At 40.8% G+C, this 18,531-nt stretch overlaps 1 long non-coding RNA gene across 2 annotated transcripts in view; it reads left to right on the top strand.

Moving 5' to 3' along the window:
• The first annotated feature begins 227 nt into the window (after nt 1–227).
• Nucleotides 228–18,531, top strand: part of LOC116597821 — a 41,379-nt gene continuing 23,075 nt past the window's right edge. For both annotated transcript variants that reach the window (XR_004288795.1, XR_004288794.1), the window contains exon 1: nt 228–349. This is a non-coding gene — a long non-coding RNA (uncharacterized LOC116597821). The remainder of the gene's footprint in view (nt 350–18,531) is intronic.

Consider the following 18,531-nt stretch of genomic DNA (forward strand, 5'->3'; position numbering starts at 1 on the left):
ATTGCACCATTCACCCCCCTTTCTTCCTGCTTAGGACCCAAGCCAGTGAACAGCTCTTTACAAGACATGGAAGCTTAAAATTACACTGCTTTAAAGTATGAGGGCTTCAGAATTCTGGCCTACCAGCCAATGAGTATCTTTTTCAACTTGCGAACAAGCAGTTTGGCAGATCTCTTGAGTTCCAAACTAACTGACCAAAGGAGTTCTCTCCTCTGTGGTTCAGGCCTCTCCAAAGAAAGAAACACTGCAGGCTAACCAGGATGATGCTGGTAGCCGAGAAGCACACCCAAGCCCCTATTATAAGCTGGATCCAGGAGACATTTCATGTATCCTGTAATGATATTCCAAGGTATGTGTTTTGACTTGTTGGTGGATTCAAATGTATGTTATGAGTCCCAGAAAAACAGGATTTTATTGTTCTTGGAATTGGTTTGACGCCTCCCCCAACCCTTTTCCCTCTTCATTCAGAGATATACCCAGGCCCTCTCTGCCTCCCATATCAATACTACCTCAAAGCACCCTTCCCTCAGGACCCATGTGTCTGAGTCCTGAGCACAAGCCCAGTGCACCCCATAGTCGGAGTTTGTGGATCACCTTCCAGACCTGGTTCTAGCCCTTTCTGATGAAGCAGTAGCAGCCTTGCAGGCATTTTGCCCGAAAAGACGAAAAATGAACTGGACTTCACAATTGACCAGGCACAAGCACAAACAGACCTCTTCTCAGGCCAAATCAGCCTTTCTGGTCCCGTCCTGACAACTATAAATTCAGAAGTCGCCACCACATAAAGTACCTCATGCACAAATACTTGAACTCTGACTTCCTTTCAACAGCCCTAATGGCGCTGCTTACCATATCATTTTAATGTGCCCTGGTGTTGTAATGTCATAAATGACAATCTCAACTACAGTTGCCAAACCCAACTCCACAACACCTTTGTCATATAACCTGTGGCCCTCTCGGGGCACACACAAGGGACCACCCCTCAAAGCCTTCTGTTCTCCCAGGCCTTTCCTTCACTATTCAAATAAGAAGGCCTGTGAGCCATCGCTGCAAAGTATAGATATAATTAACCATCTCTTCTGTTCAGCAGTAACTTACGTTCCCTATGAGGAGGAAAATAGAGGAAAAAGAAAAACAACAAGGCCTAGAGACCCACGTTTCATTTGGAACACTAGGGGTTCTTGGTGGAGATCATTAAAGTACGGTTTGAAATATTTTCCTCTCCTCATCAAGTCACCAGCCCTGTAATTGATGTCATAAAAAATATCTGTGTTCAGTTGTAGTCGGTTTCTCGGGTCCCTTCAAGTTATCAATTATTCACATCCCAGTTAAGAGGCTGTAAAGCGACGTCCTGAAATGCCACCAAGGAGTCTGAGGGTGGCGTCGTTCATCTTGGGCATTGCACCCACAAAGAGGTTGTTAAGACTCTGTTTTGGCAAGTTCATTTCCCCCTCCCTGTCCTACATTATCTGTGTGGGTTTTATTGATTCTCCTCATAAATAATCTCATCGGGCTTTTTGTTTGTTCATATCTTCCACAATTTATACTCTCAAAGATGAGAGGAAAAACACCAGTTCATAGGTCTCTGTCCTGTGGATCTCTGGGGCTTGAAACATTTCCTCCCTTATCCCTGCAGCATCCAGGGGGATCTGTTCACTTACCTAAGTTCACACAGTCCAGATCTGACAGAAAACTATGTTTGCAAATGATAGGATTTTGGTGGCTTTAGGAATCTTTTCCTTCTGTTATTTTTTCCTATACTTTCTTCCCTAGGACGAGGTTTCATCTTATGACTTGTCTTTGGGCAAAGCAACAGAGAACATTTGGTCATAAGTCTGAAGACCCAGACTTGACTGTCATTGCCTTTAGTGATGTATAAAGGCATTTTAGCCAACACACAACCTTCCCATATTCTGATAAAGCACTTTACAGGGATTGCAGGTACAATCTGATACTGCACCTTTTGCCATCTCATTATGTTCAGGCTTCTTTGGGATTGTCCTTTTATAGAACCTACTGTAACAGCTTGAGACTGTTGATGGAATCAGTTACTTCTAAACTCTAGAGTACAATAGGCTTTAGCTTTTCCATCACTCAAAGTGCAGATTTGAATCTACACAAATCTGTTCCTAATCAGCCCATTTTTCTGATCTACAGAATATAAATTAGGTTGTTATAAATGAGGTGGCAGGAAAAAGCTTGAGCCCTTTTGAGAGTGGCAGCAAAGCCCTTTCTAGGACTGAGGAGGGTGTATATCTTATTGTTCCCCATCTAGTCAAAATGGAAGCTTTGAGGAATTAGGGGACATGCTGGTTAGACAGGAGTGCAGCCACGGTTCTCTCTTAATGCTGTAGTTGTATGTTCTATATTTACCATTCCCTAGATATTTAAACATCTAAATTGGCATAAGAGTGTAAGGAAATTCTGCCAACATCCGGATCCTGAAAACCTCAGCAACTTGATTAACTTCGGAGACTTGCAGTCCTATTTGCCAATAAGCATTATGCCATCCCAAGTTTCACAACACCCTGTAGCAACATAGATAACTAATGTTCCTCTTTTCTTAACTTCTTGACAAGAAAGGACTCTTTCAAACATAAGGGAATCTGTTCACTTCATGCAGCTGTGAGGAAGGAGAGAGGGACATTTCTGCAAAGTGATGAAACGCAACGCACACAGCTGGGTGCCTGGGATGAAGGACCCAGCAGTTACATGGCTCCTGCTTCATGGTCCAGTTTCCTGTGGGATGGAGGGGAGTCACAGGGCTGAGAGCTCTGTGCTTCCCGTTCAGAGGAAACCAGAAAAAGGGGGAGTAAGGGAAGGAACAGATGGCGAGGAGTAGAGGAAAGAAGTCCTCTCTAGCTTTCCCTTGATTCCAACCAGGGGCCAATACTCCATAGTCTATTTAATAGAATGTGGTTCTGTCAAGGACAAAGCAAGTATAACTTAAAGAAGCCTGCACACATGATTTCGAAACTGAAAAAGAGCAGGGGTTCGCTGATGTGGATAAACCACTCAAAATGTTCTGAAATGTGAAAAGAGAGGGGGCAAGAATTTATAAGGAGGAGAATGGTTAACCCAAGTTAACCTGATTTCTTCTTAGCTCTACAAGATCTGTATTTTCTATTATAGGTCATGAAGAATGCTTTCATTTGTATTGAACTTAATGTTTTCCAAAGCATGTTCACAAACACATTGTGTCTGTTGTTCTTCTGGTAGATGGCCTGGTGGGTGTCCTGCTTCCCAGTTTAAGGCTCAGAGGGGAAAGGGAGTTGCTTGATGTCACGCAGTCCCCACTCAGAAAGAGATGTCTCAGCTCATATTTACGTCTGCTCAAGAGCAGAAGCTCAGTCTGCATAGACTCCTCTGTCCTTCCCTCACTCAGCAGGGCTCAGTGCTGGTCCCCGTTCTTGGTGGCAGCTTGGTAAACACAGATTGATGAATTAATTGGCAACAGTGATAATGACTGCTCTCAAGTACCTACAACAAAAGTTGTTGTTTTCCTCAGGGGTCTGCCCGGCACTGGTGTACCTAGGGTTGGCATTAGAAAAATCATGAACAATATCAGTGGATATTAGTGACTGAGGAAGCAGGCTCCCATTTAGCTCTAGACGCCACACTGAGATTCACACAATTAGAAGTTTATAGTCAACTGTGGGATGATACAGTCCATTAATCTTTCTAACAGTTACACGGTTCCATTTGGACCAGGCTCAGCTCTTATAAAATGCAGACTCATTACACTGACTCAGATGGGAGTCAGGGGAACATATTCAAGGGCAGTGCCACCGTTTGCAAGCATATTTGAAGAACTATTTTGGTATCTTAAACATGAAATGGAAGTTAGGCAAGTTCAACAGAAAATCAGTCCTTGTCCTTTCCTGGCCGGCTCTCTGTTTCCCCAACCTGCTTGCTTTGTCTGCTGAGCTTGAGGACTTAAATACAAAGAGGAGAACGTCTGTAATTGTCTGCGTCTGCTCAGAGATCCCAGCCAAGAGATTTCACCAAAAAAGGTTTGAGATGGGAATTACCCTGTTTGGGATGCAGTGGAATAGGCAGCCAGGGTAAATATAGTTACTCTGAGGATGAATTGGGTATTCTGGCCTCTCAAATCCTCTTTGAAGCTGGAAAGATCCAGAGAGACTGTATTAAAGAAATGAACATACAGTATTTGAATCTGTAGACTTAGAATAATGAGGAGAACCCTATTCCATCTATGTCTTTTGTAATACAAAGAAATGCCTCTTGGTATTAAAACATTTGTGAATATACTTTCATTCCTTATCCCCAATCTTTTTCAACTGAGAAACTGTGTCTGGGAAAGGTAAAATAACGCACCCAAAGTCACCCAGCTGTGAGGTGACTGGTGAGTGTATGTAAATAGAAGCCAGGCTTATTCTCACCAAAAGCCAGACCCTGAAACCTACTTCAATCAGCTAGGTGTCATGCTATAAACTAGTATTAGTCATTTCAACCTTAGGGAGGATTCAGGGGGAAATTCACAGGGGAAAGGGGATTGAAGGAGATGAAACGGGGAAGCTAGGAGGTGGAAATGCTTCACCACCTATGTCGCGTTTGGCCAGGACTGGTTGGGCTCTCAGGGCTGAGGGTCAGCATGGTTTTGGGATGCATCATGATGAGAAATAGGACTTATTTGAAGAGGTCAGTTAACAAGTGAGCATCCTAATAATAATGAAGAATGCATGCAAAGCTGGGAAAGCCTTGTATGTAGACGTGCTACAGAACCAGCCAGTCCCACGCATTACTACTACCATGCAGTGGTTTTCAACCACCATGGAGTTCAGATGCATATGGTGCTGGTCTTTCCACTTAAAACTATTTTCAGGATCTTTTATATTTTCATCTTGTGTTTTCACAAACTTTAACCACTGTGATCGATATTTCCTATCAATATATTCTGATCATTGAGCACTAAGCCTAGTCTGAGAAGATGATTCCTGGAATCCCTAACAATGATGAAGTTGGTTCTTGATCATCTGCATACAGATTGACCAAGGCCAGTTTTTATTGCCGGGCTGGCTTCTCTCTGCCACATAGATCCTTCTGAGCCAACTCCTATTATACTCTGTCACTGGGCACTCAGGGAGGGCACATTAATTTTAATATTGTCTTTAGTCAGACCTCATTAGGAAGGTCAATATACTGCCCAAACCCCATTAAATAATATGTTTAAAACACCAAATAAATAACACTGAGATTTTTCATAGTTTTGGATCATCAAGGCAGCCTTTTTCTTTCTTCTAGCATTGCAGCTAATTTAAGACTGCAAGTAAGAAGTTTTAAACACATTACTTTTGGCTTAAGCCCAACAATGTTGCAATGTGATATTTAGGCTCATGAATCAAGAGACAAACATGTATGGCCAGGTGTGGTTTGACATAAAAATTTCTGCAAGACAATTGGTCTCTCTGTGTGATAAATGGTCAAACATCTCATTCATTTCTAATGTCTGTGCTTTAAACAGTAAGGTAAATATATAGAAAGCTTCCTTTTCTTTGCTTGGCATTTATCTTCTCAAGTGTGGAGGTCTGTCTGATTAATGTCTAATCATTCAAGGAAAAAGATGTCATCTCTAAGTTGCATGAAACGTGAAATGATTAGGTCATGCTTCTGGGGGAGTTTTTACATTCAATTACTTAAACTTTTTTTTTTTTTTTTTTTTTTAATTTGTGTTCCAAGGAGACCCTTCTATTTCTGTGTAACTTAATAGACAGGGCTGTTTCCTGATGTGGCATCTTCTTTAGCAGAAGTCTCCATCTGCTGGCAGTGATAGCTCTGAATTCTGGCAGCACTCAATTACTTGTGGGTAAGAGTCTCACCCAGTGGGCACCCATATACCAACTTAGCATTGATTCATACTTTCATTATGAAATTACAAAAAAAATGTTCTAATTCAGAAATTAGAATTGTTGACCATTTATAACATCAAGGCTATTGCCTTCCCCCCCACCCAAGATTTATTTATTTATTTTAGAGAGAAAACAAGTTTGGGGGAGGAGCAGAAGGAGAGGGAGACTGAGCAGACTTCATGCTGAGCTTGGAGCCCAATCCAGGGTTTGATCTCGTCACCCTGAGATCACATCCTGAGCCAACCAATGGGTCAGACGGTTAATCAACTGTGTTGCCCAGGCACCCAATAGCTGTTGCTTTTTATTATATTATTATCTAGCCTGGGTTTTGATTTTGTTCTCTGTGTGTGTGTATCTGTGTGTGTGTGTAGACTACCATAGTTCAAACATCATATAAATAACCCAGTTCCCTTTGCCAGTTTCCACAATTCTTTAAAATCAAGATACCAGATAAAATAACATTTTGATGGCTAGAATCTATTATCAGCATATGACACAAGCGTGGTCTTTGAAAAGGCATAAATCAGATAACACAGTTCCAGTGATGCTGCGCTCTTTTGATTTTTTAAAGCCTTCTGTCAAGGCTGCCTTTACCGGCATCTTTTGATAGTGAGAGAATTAGATCATTGGCGTCATCACAAGATGCATCTGGCAGCAGCTTTTCTTCATCATTATCATTACCAGGGCTTTGTGGTGTTGGATTTCCTTTAGTTCCATTTGTTTTATGTCTGATGTTTCTGGGTTCTCACAGCCTGTGTGTGTGTGTGTGTGTGTGTGTGTGTGTGTGTGTGGGTGGGTGTATACGCGCATGAGCATGCATGTGTGGGCTGTGTATGTAAGGAAACAGAGAGAATGAAAAAGAACTGAAAGAAGTTGGAGGAGAGCCTCCAGCAGTGTGCTGAGGACTCCTTCCTTCCCTAGTCACACCCCCCATTCTTTTTCTAGCAAGTAAACTACAGGCCAGGTTAACCACGCCTGGTCCTGTAATTCTCAGCAGAGGGACACTGTGGCTTCCTTTGGAAGTATTCTTGGCTTTTCCTTCTCTGTCCACCTGCTCATTCTCTTTAAGAATCAGAAGCTCTGGGATGTGTGGCATCAAGGATATCTCACACAGGGAAGCACATATTTCTTTGCCTGTCTTTCAAACAGCACATTCTAGACTTAGTGGCACAGGAGGAAACACTTTCTCTTTGTTTCTGATTAAGCTGTCACTCACTCTTCATAATATCAAAGGTTCTGCTTTTGTTTAGCCAAGACAAGCAGCAGATAATTTCTCATATAAAAATCCTTGACAAGAATCTGAAATTTAAGCTTCAGTCTTCCACTTGGTTACAGACAGGGATGACTCATTCATTTCTGGACCTCATTAATTAATTAAGAAGCTAAAATATTTGTTGGATTCTTGCTATCTTCTAGATACTGGGATGTAGCAATGAGCCTAGAAAGACATGACTCCTGCCCTCACAGAGTTGACAGTCTAGTGTTAACTTTCCACATTTAAATGGAAATCAGCTTAAGCAGGAAAATAATTTGTCCAAGAACATTGGGTAACCAATAGAAAGATGGAAACTGAGCTCAGGAAGGGACTGTGGCAGGGATCTAGGTAGTAGGGTGCAGGTAGTAGGAACCATTTGGTTGTCTAAGCTAGTACCCACTCTGAAGTGAATATATGGGCACCAACCATTTTCCCCATTCTAGCATCACTCCCCTCAAGATGCAGAGTCCTAGTAGCATCACTCCCCTCAAGATGCAGAGTCCTAGAAGTGAAAGTCTTTATGGTTTATCTGGGTCACTCATTACCTCGGCCAGCAGGTTGCATGACCCCTCGCTTGAGTAATGGTTCCTTCAGAATGCACACAATGCTGAAGTCAGAGTATGTAATTTCCCTTAAGAAAAGCAGGGGACTCCCATCAAAAGAAAGGGGAAGGGATGACACACTGCTAAAAAGAGATCTTTACCATCCCCTCCTGTGCCTGGGCCCAGATTAAACAGAACCAGTTGATGATTTTCTCCCATAGGCAGCACATAGATGGCAAAGAGGAGGCCAGGAAGAAATAGAATCTTACAGGAAAGCAAAAGCACAGATCCTCTGGATCCTTGGTGACCCCTTAACATGACATGTCACATTCATTCCATTGGGTGTTCTTCACCTACTTTGTAAGTTTAAGTTTGATCCCTGATAGAAAACATTGTTTCAGTTTCTAAAGATGTGCCTACTGCATTTGCTGGACCTCAAATTTGTAGCTGTAGCAATATAAGGGTGAGAGCAGATGCATGGGTATTGGGTACTGCTACGTTACTGGTGAGTAGCTTAGGTCAACTCATTTAACCTTTTTGAGACTCAGTTTTCTCCTTTGCAAAATTAGCATAATAATGTTTATTTTTGGATTACTGTGGAGATTAGAGGATTAAAATTAAGGATATAAATGAAGAAGTCCTTCACATGTAGTAGATGTTCAGTAAATTGTAGCTATTGTTGTTGTATTCTTTTTAAAAAATTAATTAATTTAATTTTTAAATAAACATATTTTTATCCCCAGGGGTACAGGTATGTGAATCGCCAGGTTTACACATTTCACAGCACTCATCATAGCACATACCCTCCTCAATGTCCATATCCCCATCACCCTCCTCTGTCCCCCCTCTCCCCAGCACCCCTCAGTCTGTTTTTTGAGATTGAGTCTTTTATGGTTTGTCTCCCTCCCAATCCCATCTTCTTTCATATTTTCTTTTCCTACTCCCCAACCCCCCCACCTTGCATCTCCCCTTCCTCATATCAGGGAGATCATATGATAGTTGTCTTTCTCCGATTGACTTATTTCGCTAAGCATAATACCCTCTAGTTTCATCTACGTCGTCACAAATGGCAAGATTTCATTTCTTTTGATGGCTGCATAGTATTCCATTGTGTATATATACCACATCTTCTTTATCCATTCATCTGTTGATGGACATCTAGGTTCTTTCCATAGTTTGGCTATTGTGGACATTGCTGCTATAAACATTCGGGTGCACGTGCCCCTTCGGAGCACCTTCTTGTTGTATTCTTATAGAAACCTTCTCCCTACTCTTCTTTCAGCCTCTATCAATTCTTTAAAACTTTAAATGCCTTTAAACACTTTAATGCCTTTAAACCATTGTCAATTCCTGAACTTTTTCCATTCTGGAAAAAGCCACCTAAACAGTGAAATAATTTATCATCTCAATAACAATTTGTAGTAAATAAAAGAAGGTGGGAGTAGGATAATTGTGAAGTTAATAAATTCTGCAATTGATTGATGGCATCAAGGCCTCAGCTCTATCTTTCATTTTGCCATTCTGTATTGACTTTGTTTCTTCATAGTTGCGACATGGTTGCTCTAGGACCAGCAATCACATCCTCACACACAGTGGCCAACAGCAGCAGCAGTTGTTTCTTCTTATGTGTTTCTTTTTGTCAAGGAGTAAAATTTTTTCAGAACCACCTCCCATACACTCCCACTCCTCAACTGAAGAGTTTCCTTCAGGTCCTGTCCACCTGAGTGAATTGAGTATATTCCTATATACATCTTAATTACTAGAGAGATTGAGAAATTGATCAACATTTCCAGGCTCTGCCTGAAAGAAAAAAGGAAACACTGCTAGTTAGGAAACCAATAGTACTTCCACAGGGGTCACACCACCTGTAAAAATAAGGATTTTGTGTTGTAAGTTACCAAAAGTCATGTTCGAACTAGCTTTAACAAGAATGAAGTCTGTTGGCACAAAACTAAAAAATCCAAAGCCGTCTTGCTTCAGGAGAGGGTTAGTTTAGGGGCTTAAGCGATGCCACCACAGATTTAATTTCTAACCAGCTTTCCATTCTGTATTCTATAGTGAAGCTTTCTCCTTGGGCCCTATCTAGCAGCATCCCCACCACTCTGAGATCTCCCCTTATGACCACATCTTCATAGGGAAAGGAGGAGTATCTCTTGTGGTACCACCTGCTTCCAGATGGTCTGTCTCTTTCTCTTTAACCTTGACAGGATCATGTGCCTAGACTTGTACCAGTCTGTGCACAAGAAATTTTGATATAAGACATTTGATGTCTGCCTCTGAAATTGGGGATAGACAAACCACATGCTGAAAAATGGAGGCACTCCCCCACCTTAGGACACCATTTGGTGAGAGACGGGGGTTAATTGCTGTGCTTAGAAGGCAGCAAATAAAGGTCTATTTCTACCCCTGTAGCAGTCTCTGAACTTAAAGGACTTAGTAAGGAAGGTTAGTCAATGTACTTCTTTGTACTATCTGCTGTAGTCCATTTAGTTTAGGTCAATTACATGTATCTGTGCCAACTTAGGCCATGCTGTGTGCATAGTGCTGGGCTGCAAAGAAAGCCAAATCCCTGTCCTTAAAGCTCAGGGTGATATTGTCTCATATTATTAAATGGTCTTTGGGTATTTTTCTTTCCATGTATTCTCCTCTTAACTATTCTGTAAGCAGCATGATGGCAAGTACCTGGTCTGAATCAGGAGATATTTGCCCAAACCCTTCCCTCTCTTCCTACAGCTTCCAAACCACACACACACACACACGCACACACACACACACAGGGGTTATTCTGAAGATATGTGGACTGTTTGATTGGTGGCCAACATCCACATATATTGAGTGACCCCCAAGGCAGATCCCTGCCTATACTCTAGCTCTCTTTTAGCTTCTTTTTTGAGGTTGCGTTCTGTATTGTGATAGAGATTGCTAGTATTTACCAATCTCATTTCTCTCTTCTTCTTGAGCACACTGCTGAAATATTCTTCCTGCCCATCTGGTATCTAAGAGGGGCCACAAGACGGAGTTCTGGCCAATGGAATGTGGGTAGGTGTTACTTTGGCTACCATCAGGCCTGGTCATAAAATCTGCATAGTCTTTTCTTAGGGTTGAGAATGAAATACCTTGGGATCCTAGGAAATGGGGGATCCTGATAATGGAAGGGGCCCATACACTTGACTCACTGCTTTGAAGAGGTGTTCCTAGGAGAGCTGTTCTGCCAGTTCTGGACTCTGAGTAAGCAAGTGCTTGAGGTTTAGGATGTGTTGTTACAGCTCCTAGCATCACCTTCCCCCACCTTTTTAAAGAGAGCAAGTCTGGTTTTGATACTTTTCAAAAACATCTTTTGATTTATAAGAAACTTTGAAAGTTGCTATCTTTGAAAGAGAATACCTTTGAGCAAAATATCGTTAACATCTTCAGATATGATATCCAACTTTCTGCAGGATGGTCAATTTTCAAGAAAATGTGTCTTTTCAGTAATAATCAGGATATTTGCATTATCCCCAAATTTGGGAAGGAATTATTATAAATGGTTTGGTCTGTACATTAATGAAATCCCTTAATCCCATTGTGTGCTTGTCATCTAGCTGCTCATTTGCAAGTGTTCAACATTTCCAAAAAGAGTATTCCCTTACCTGCTTTTAAATCATTACTGGTTTTATAATGGCTTCATTATTTCTTAATTGTCTTAATTTTCTTTCTTACCTATTCTTGTTAAAAGCCAATTAAAATATGAATAATTTTAGCATCCCAGGCACTTTGGAAACAAAATGGATTTCAGGTTTATACTCATTTGTCAGTGAAAGCCAGAAGAGGAAGGCAGGATGGACAATTCTAGATAAACCTCAACTGAATTTGACTGGGCCTTGCTGCCGTATCTGCATGTCACTCAGACTTTGGTAGTGTTAGGGCCAGGAGGGATCTTAGTGATCATTCAGTCCTCACCTCTCAGTTATGATGAGGCAGCAAAGATCTACAGAAGGTTGCACAGTTGGGTAGTGATGAAGAGAGGATTAATCCAGGGCTAACAGTTTCCATTAAATGAGCTGTGTGGAATTAAACCCAGGTATGTGAGTGAGCTTTCTCTCTCTGTGTCATCTGACTCTCTGGTTTCCTCCTTTGTTCCCAAGCAACAGTCCATAAGCTAAAAGCACTAACAAATACCACTGACTTATTGGTAAGTTAATGTCTCTAGATCCTTAGCCCAAATAGGGAGTCCGAATAAAGCTGTTGAAAATATATTTTTGGAAGTTTCTTTTTATCACCACTGCTCCATTCTCTAGTCCTCAGTCCACTGTCTCTGGGCAAAACAAGACGGAAAGGAATCTTCTATACCCCCATGCAGTTATTAAAGTATCACCCTGTTCTGCGTGACAGCTATCTTCTAATCGATTAGCAGAGTCACTACCATCCAGTAAACTTTTCCAGGCAGATGAACAGATTTCCTCATCTCAGGAATATTGAACTCTTGTCTTGGATATCCCTCTAGTTAGCTTTATGACTTCGAACTAAACTCATCCCCTTTATGTATGTTACTTTCTCATTGATAAAATTAGGGGTTAGTTCAGAAAGCCATTGTCACTTCTAGTTGGGATTAATTAACCAATGAATTCAGGAGTTTTGGACAGCCTCTGTGGAAAGCCCTAGGAATTAAAAAAGAAGAAGAAGAAGAAAAAGAAATATCTCCTGCCCTTGAGAAGTTCCCAGTCTGTCTTGAAGCCCATCCTTTTTCTGGATGGGGTAAAGAAAATGGTTGTGTAAAAGATTCTCAAAATCACACTGGGAGATGTGGAATCCACAGACATCTGAAACTGTCTGAATTTTTAAGCCTCCATTGGCACTTCTTTTTTTTTTTTTAAATCATTATTCTATATCATGTTCTTGAGACTTGAATTACCTCTCACCTATATTAAAAATCTTTTATTTTTTTAGTTTCATCTGTTTCTGTCCTGCTTCCCAGTTTTCTTAATCTGTAGATTGTCAACATTTAAGAATTGGGTTTTAGATTTTCTGTACAGGTCCCTTTTGATGCACTTATCCTGGCCTCCAGTTTTTCCTACACAAACTTTTATTCTTTTGTATAAACAAGTATGAATTTACTACACTAAAATTCTGCTTATACTTTTATTTTACAAAGCAATCCTTTCTTAATATGTTGTTACAAAATGGCATCCAATTGATCAAAGGAAAGTAGTTCTTTCTCTGCCTCTATTCTACCTTAATATTCTGGATACTTGTTGATCATATTAGACAGAGGTCTGAAGGAGCTTGGGGGAATGACGGAGGCAACTTAGGAAGTCCTGCCTATCAAAAGCTTCCTGGAATTCTGTGCTTGGTCTGCTGATGTGGAACCTCTACAGTACTTAAAGTTCTCTCCTTGCAGACTGTTCTGATGCTCTGCAAATCCAAAACATGTCCACCAGCTGGTCTCCATTTCTGTCTTCCATTTTCTTCATTTGCTGTTGGCAGTTAATAAATCAGATTTTACCTGTGTCAATTTAGACTTTAGTTTCTTAATTGTGTCAAATCTTCTTAGCCTGGAGATGGTTTCTCCCCAATATGACCACTGCAGTCTTTCATGGTACCCTTCTACCTCAGGCTGACTCTCTATTTGGCTCACAGATTTGACAAATGAAGGGTCTTTTTCATCTGGGGCACAGATCAGTTCTTCTGTGTCATCTACCAGAACACCAGACTCAGCCTTCATATTCACTGGCCCATTATGGTTCATGTTCATTATTTTGGAGTGTATTACTCAGGACCATCTTGATTATAAGGGACCCAACCTCTAAGTTGACTTATATTAAAACAAAAAGAATGCAATAGATCACATAATAATTTAAAAATCTGGGTACATTTAGGCACGGCTGGATGCTAGAGTTCAAATGTATTTGGACTCAGTTTTGCTCTTTTTCTCCCATTTGTTTGCTTTACTCTTGGATAAATCCTCTTTGTATGATGGCCCCTAGCAACTTCAGACTTTTTTCCTCTTGGGTTCATATTCGGCTCAGCAAAGAGCCTGGTTATGACTGGTCAAACTGGAGTCATGTGCCTGTCCTTGAGACAATAATTATGGCCAAGGGGAGGGAATATATTGATGGCAAAAACTTAGATTACCCATCTACCTTAGGAGAGGCAATGTACTCAATCTTGCTGTGTCCTGAGATTGGAAGTGGGTGGTTTCCTCACAGGAGGTTAAGGATATGGCTCCCAGGAAAAAGAAAAGGGAATTCTGAGCAGACCAGAAGGTCCACAGCATAAGAACATTGCCTGACAACCTGTGTGCATTGATTCATGTCTTTTTCTCGTTATGATTATAGTTTAGGGTCATTGTCTCATAAACTTTTCCCTTGCTGGTTTTCCAGATGTGTCATTACCTCTGGTTCTAACTCTAAGCTTTGATGCAATGAAGGGTTCCTCATTTCTTTGAGTACTTCTGCTTATACTTTCAAAAATCAGAGATGCCTCAGGTTGTTTCCATCCTGTGAATCAGTGGAAGAAACCAGCATTGTTCAAGATTTCAACTGTTTTTCTAATCTAGCATCCACATGGCAATGTCTTCAGAGTGTTTACTGGTTATTAACAGAGTATTACATTGTCCATGAGGCAAAGAACATGTTTTGCACTTCAGTTTTAGAAATTATTTTCTAATTTATCAATTTATCTGTGTTCATCAAGAGACTATTAACATTTAAACCCTGAGAAAAAGCAGACATACCACATCATAAAATTAGCAAGTTTGGTAAAACATGAGAAGTAAAACATTCATTACCCCTTGCAACTGTCTAACTAGTCTACAAATGCTAACGATCTATTGCCAACTCTGTTTGTTTACTTGATTTATAAGATGGGCTTGATGCATAAAAACATCATAGAATACATATAATAAAATATATGCCTGTCTTAATCTGTTGGTTCACAATGTCATGTTTCTTACTATAATTTGAATTTCCCTTAGCACATCTCTGCCACTCAATGTGTATTTATTAATAGTGACTCTTTTTGTGATTTCACATAAATACCAAACAAAAAGAGTAATGGGGGGTGGGTGGAGGAACACCTATAGATACCTTTCACATTGTTTTATTATTCTGGTTCCTTCTCAGTGAGCCAAATGGAAGTGAGTAGGTTCATCATTCCTTTTCCGTTAAGAGACATGATGCGATGTGTTCATAAGACCTTTTAATTCAGTAGGATTCTAGGTATGGTTTCTAATTGCTATTCACAAATCTTACTGTTTATCTAGTCAAGGATTAAGTTTCTAGTTCCAGAGATGGAACGTAAAATAGGTTTTTCTCTCTCTTCATGAGTTGGCTTTTACCCAGAGTCACAGACTCACAGACATGAGGCATAAGTATGTTTTAATGCCAACCTGTTGCCCTCCCATGACCCATTGGAGAATGAAGAATGTGTATTCAAAGAGAAATATAAAGGGTTCTTCCCATCCAGGCAGGGTACTATGCATCCTGATTGAGTAGTTTACTTGGATGTCCCCAAGGAAACAGGGCCTTTCCTTTTTAGTCAAAGATGGGTCTTAGAAAGTGTAACCATAGCAACATGGACAGTTCTGGTCCTATTGCCTCATGCTATCCCAGAGTCAGACACCAGTTCTTCTTTTATGGGGCTAGTTGAATGAAACTCTGACTTCTACAGCTACCAGTCTTTCAAGGGTTAGATTGTCTAGGCACAAAAAGCTATCAAACTCTTTAAAAAAACAGTTAAAACACAATCATCTTCAGACATTTCCAACATGGCATGGTATACCGCCATATTAAAAGTAGGTTGTGTCAGCCAGTTTTATATTTAAGGCCCATGGGATTTGACTAGTTTAGAAGACAATCTCCTAAGTAAAAGAAAAGTCTCATTATAAATGGCCTTTGCTTCGGGGCACCTCAGTGGCTCAGTGGGTTAAGCCTCTGCCTTAGGGCCAGGTCATGATCTCAGGGTCCTGGGATTAAGCCCCGCATTGGGCTCTCTGCTCAGTGGGGAGCCTGTTTCCCCCTCTCTCTCCACCTGCCTCTCTGCCTACTTGTGATCTCTTTCTCTCTCTCTCTCTCCCTCAAATAAATAAATAAATAAATAAATAAATAAAGCAATAATGAGCTATTCGTCATCTTAGTAAATTAGCAAACAATTTAAAAAAAATAAATGGCCTTTGCTTGGCAGTTCAGGTCCCATAAAGGGGATTGTTCTCACCAAGAAAGTCTCTTAGACTGAAAGAAAGAGATCACTGTTACAATGTTGGCCTCAACCCTGAGTCTTTGATTTTATTTTGTCAGCTATCGCATTGATTTGGCAATCCTTATGACCAAGTGTGTTAAACCTCATAGGAATGCTCTGCCAACCAATTGAACAACTCCCTAGGTCCCTTGAATTCTTTGGCACATCCCTAAAAGGCTCTCAGAAATGAAACAATGTCTGACCAGATATAAATTATATATATATTTCTCTCTTTGCATATATGGAGAAGTGTAAAAGACTCAGAAATACAGGAGTATGGACAAAAACAGCATCTACTAATCTTTGGGAGATGTTTCTAGGCAACAAGCATTGCATGATATAGAGATCATTAAATCTGTTCTTTTTTTATGCCTGGAGTTCCCAAGAGGTTCAGAGATCTCAAAACATTCTAAACATTTTACTGAGTCTTCCTTTAGCCTTATTAATAGGACTAAGGAATTTTAGATGCAGGGACATTGCTGGTGCAACTTCACTGAAAGATGGAAATCTTACACATTTCAGGCCTAACTATTAAATTAACATCATGATACTAATACTATTACCCTATGTCTCTCATGTTCCTGGAATCTCCGTGTGTGTGTGTGTGTGTGTGTGTGTGTGTGTGTTTTAATTGCAGTTTAGCATTAGAATTCTCTTAGCTTATCATAAAAAAAAATATGAACGTCCCTTCCATGTGGATATTATCTCCTGCCAAGTAGAACGGGCTGTCAGAACAACGACTTGGGCCCGAGGATTCCCCCAAGTGGCCCCTGCATCCCTTCATTTCAGTGGCTGAAATGTATGAGTTCTGGCTTTAGAATTATAAGATTTCCCATCATAGGATCCAAATCTCTTTTGGCTGAAATTTTGATTTCACATGATTTCTGTTGGAATGCAGGCATATGTCAGTCTTGTTCATTACAGGAGGTCTGATGAGTCCAGAAATTCTTTGTATTCCAGGGTTCTGGACTCTGATTTTTGCTCCCAGTGGACCAGGTGTCCATTGCCTGCAATATAAATGCACATTCTCCTATTTCTTTGGAATGCAGTCTATTACAATTCTCTGGATGTTTTAAATAAAAGATTAGCTGTCCCCAGCCAGGTAGAATCTGGGCTGTGGATCAGGATGACCTCTTGAGGCTCTTTCCAACTCTGTGTCTCCATGATTCCGAATTCCTCTCTGGAAAGCAGATATTACCCACATTTCTTCGCTTTTTCAGCTTTTGTATTTCAAGTGTCTATTGATCGTGCAGTTGCACACTACTCCTTTGTTCTTTACATCTTTATTGATGCAAAGCAGTGCCAGAAACTGCTTTTTAACAGTTATTCAGTCCCTGATGCCCTTCGTGTATCAGATTTGGGATTTCATTTCTTAGAACTACTGGGCTGGCTACACAATTAATTGCTTCTTATTAATAAGCCATTAGACTCACTTGACCAACCGTCAACAGCTGAAGAAAAGCACACATCCCCTGCCTTTGCCCATATCTCACTCTCTTTTGACGTTGAAGCTGTTCTCCTGTGTAATGGGAGACTTGCTGGAGTGTCTGGGAGTCTCTGGCTCATTTAAGTGACAGGAAGTGTAATCTCCTGATAATAAACAGGTTTCTGTGGCCATCACTGTGACCTTTATCACTTCACCCTTTAGAGAGATTCCAGAAGGCCATTCATTGACACTTAACTTTGGGTAATCACATGGCTATTAAGAAAAGGGGTTGAATGTTTGTGTGTGTGTGTGTGTGTGTGTGTGTGTGTGCATGCGTGCACGTGCATATAAATATCCAGCCAACGGCACCAGCAATCTATGTTCAGGAGGATCCATAGCATTCGAGGGAGCAGAGCCAGCTCTGGGGACAGATGTCAATGTGAAATCCAGCTCCACCACTAATTAGGTTTATAAGACCTTGGACAAATTACTTATCCTCTGTAAGCCTCGGTTTCTCCTTCTGAAACATGGGATCACAATACACCAGTTCAGCTTGATTGTTTTGAGAAGTAAGTGAGGTATGTGCGTATAGAATATATTCCGTAAGAATTAGCTATAATTGCTCTCTCTAGTACTCAGCCCATTGACTTATATTCAATGAGAAAACGGCATGGTGTAATGGGCAATGAATGGGCTTTGGAGTCACACAGACCTGGTATGATTCCCAGCTGTCCCATTTACTCCATGATTCTTATTTTCTCTTCTCACAGGGCTGATGTGGGGAATAAAATGAGGTAATGAGTTGTGCCTGGCATGCAGCAGACTTTCAAAAAACATGGGTTTCCTGGCTGGAGACCATCAGGGCCCTTCAAACCTCCCTCTTACAAGAACACAGAGCTAGTTTCTGATTCACAGCCCCTGACTGAGACTGCAGGCCTCATATCTGCCCCCTTGAAGATGGATATCTTGCCCAGGCTGTGGTCTCTGTATTTGTTCTGTGTTAATCGTCCTCATTGGGTCAGGGATATAGTTCTCTTGACCCCTCCTAATGCTTTATCCAGATTCTTGGGGCCAGATGTTTTTCAGAATTCAAAATTTTTTGTATTTCAGGAAGATAACTCAGTGTCACCTGCGTTACAGTGTCTGATATCCCAGTAGGATACAGGCAGCACTCTGCAATCAAACATTAATATTTCTGCAATAATATGAATATTCACCTTGAGG

This window comes from Mustela erminea, chromosome 8 (genome assembly GCF_009829155.1).
Source record: "Mustela erminea isolate mMusErm1 chromosome 8, mMusErm1.Pri, whole genome shotgun sequence".
NCBI classification, from domain to species: domain Eukaryota; kingdom Metazoa; phylum Chordata; class Mammalia; order Carnivora; family Mustelidae; genus Mustela; species Mustela erminea.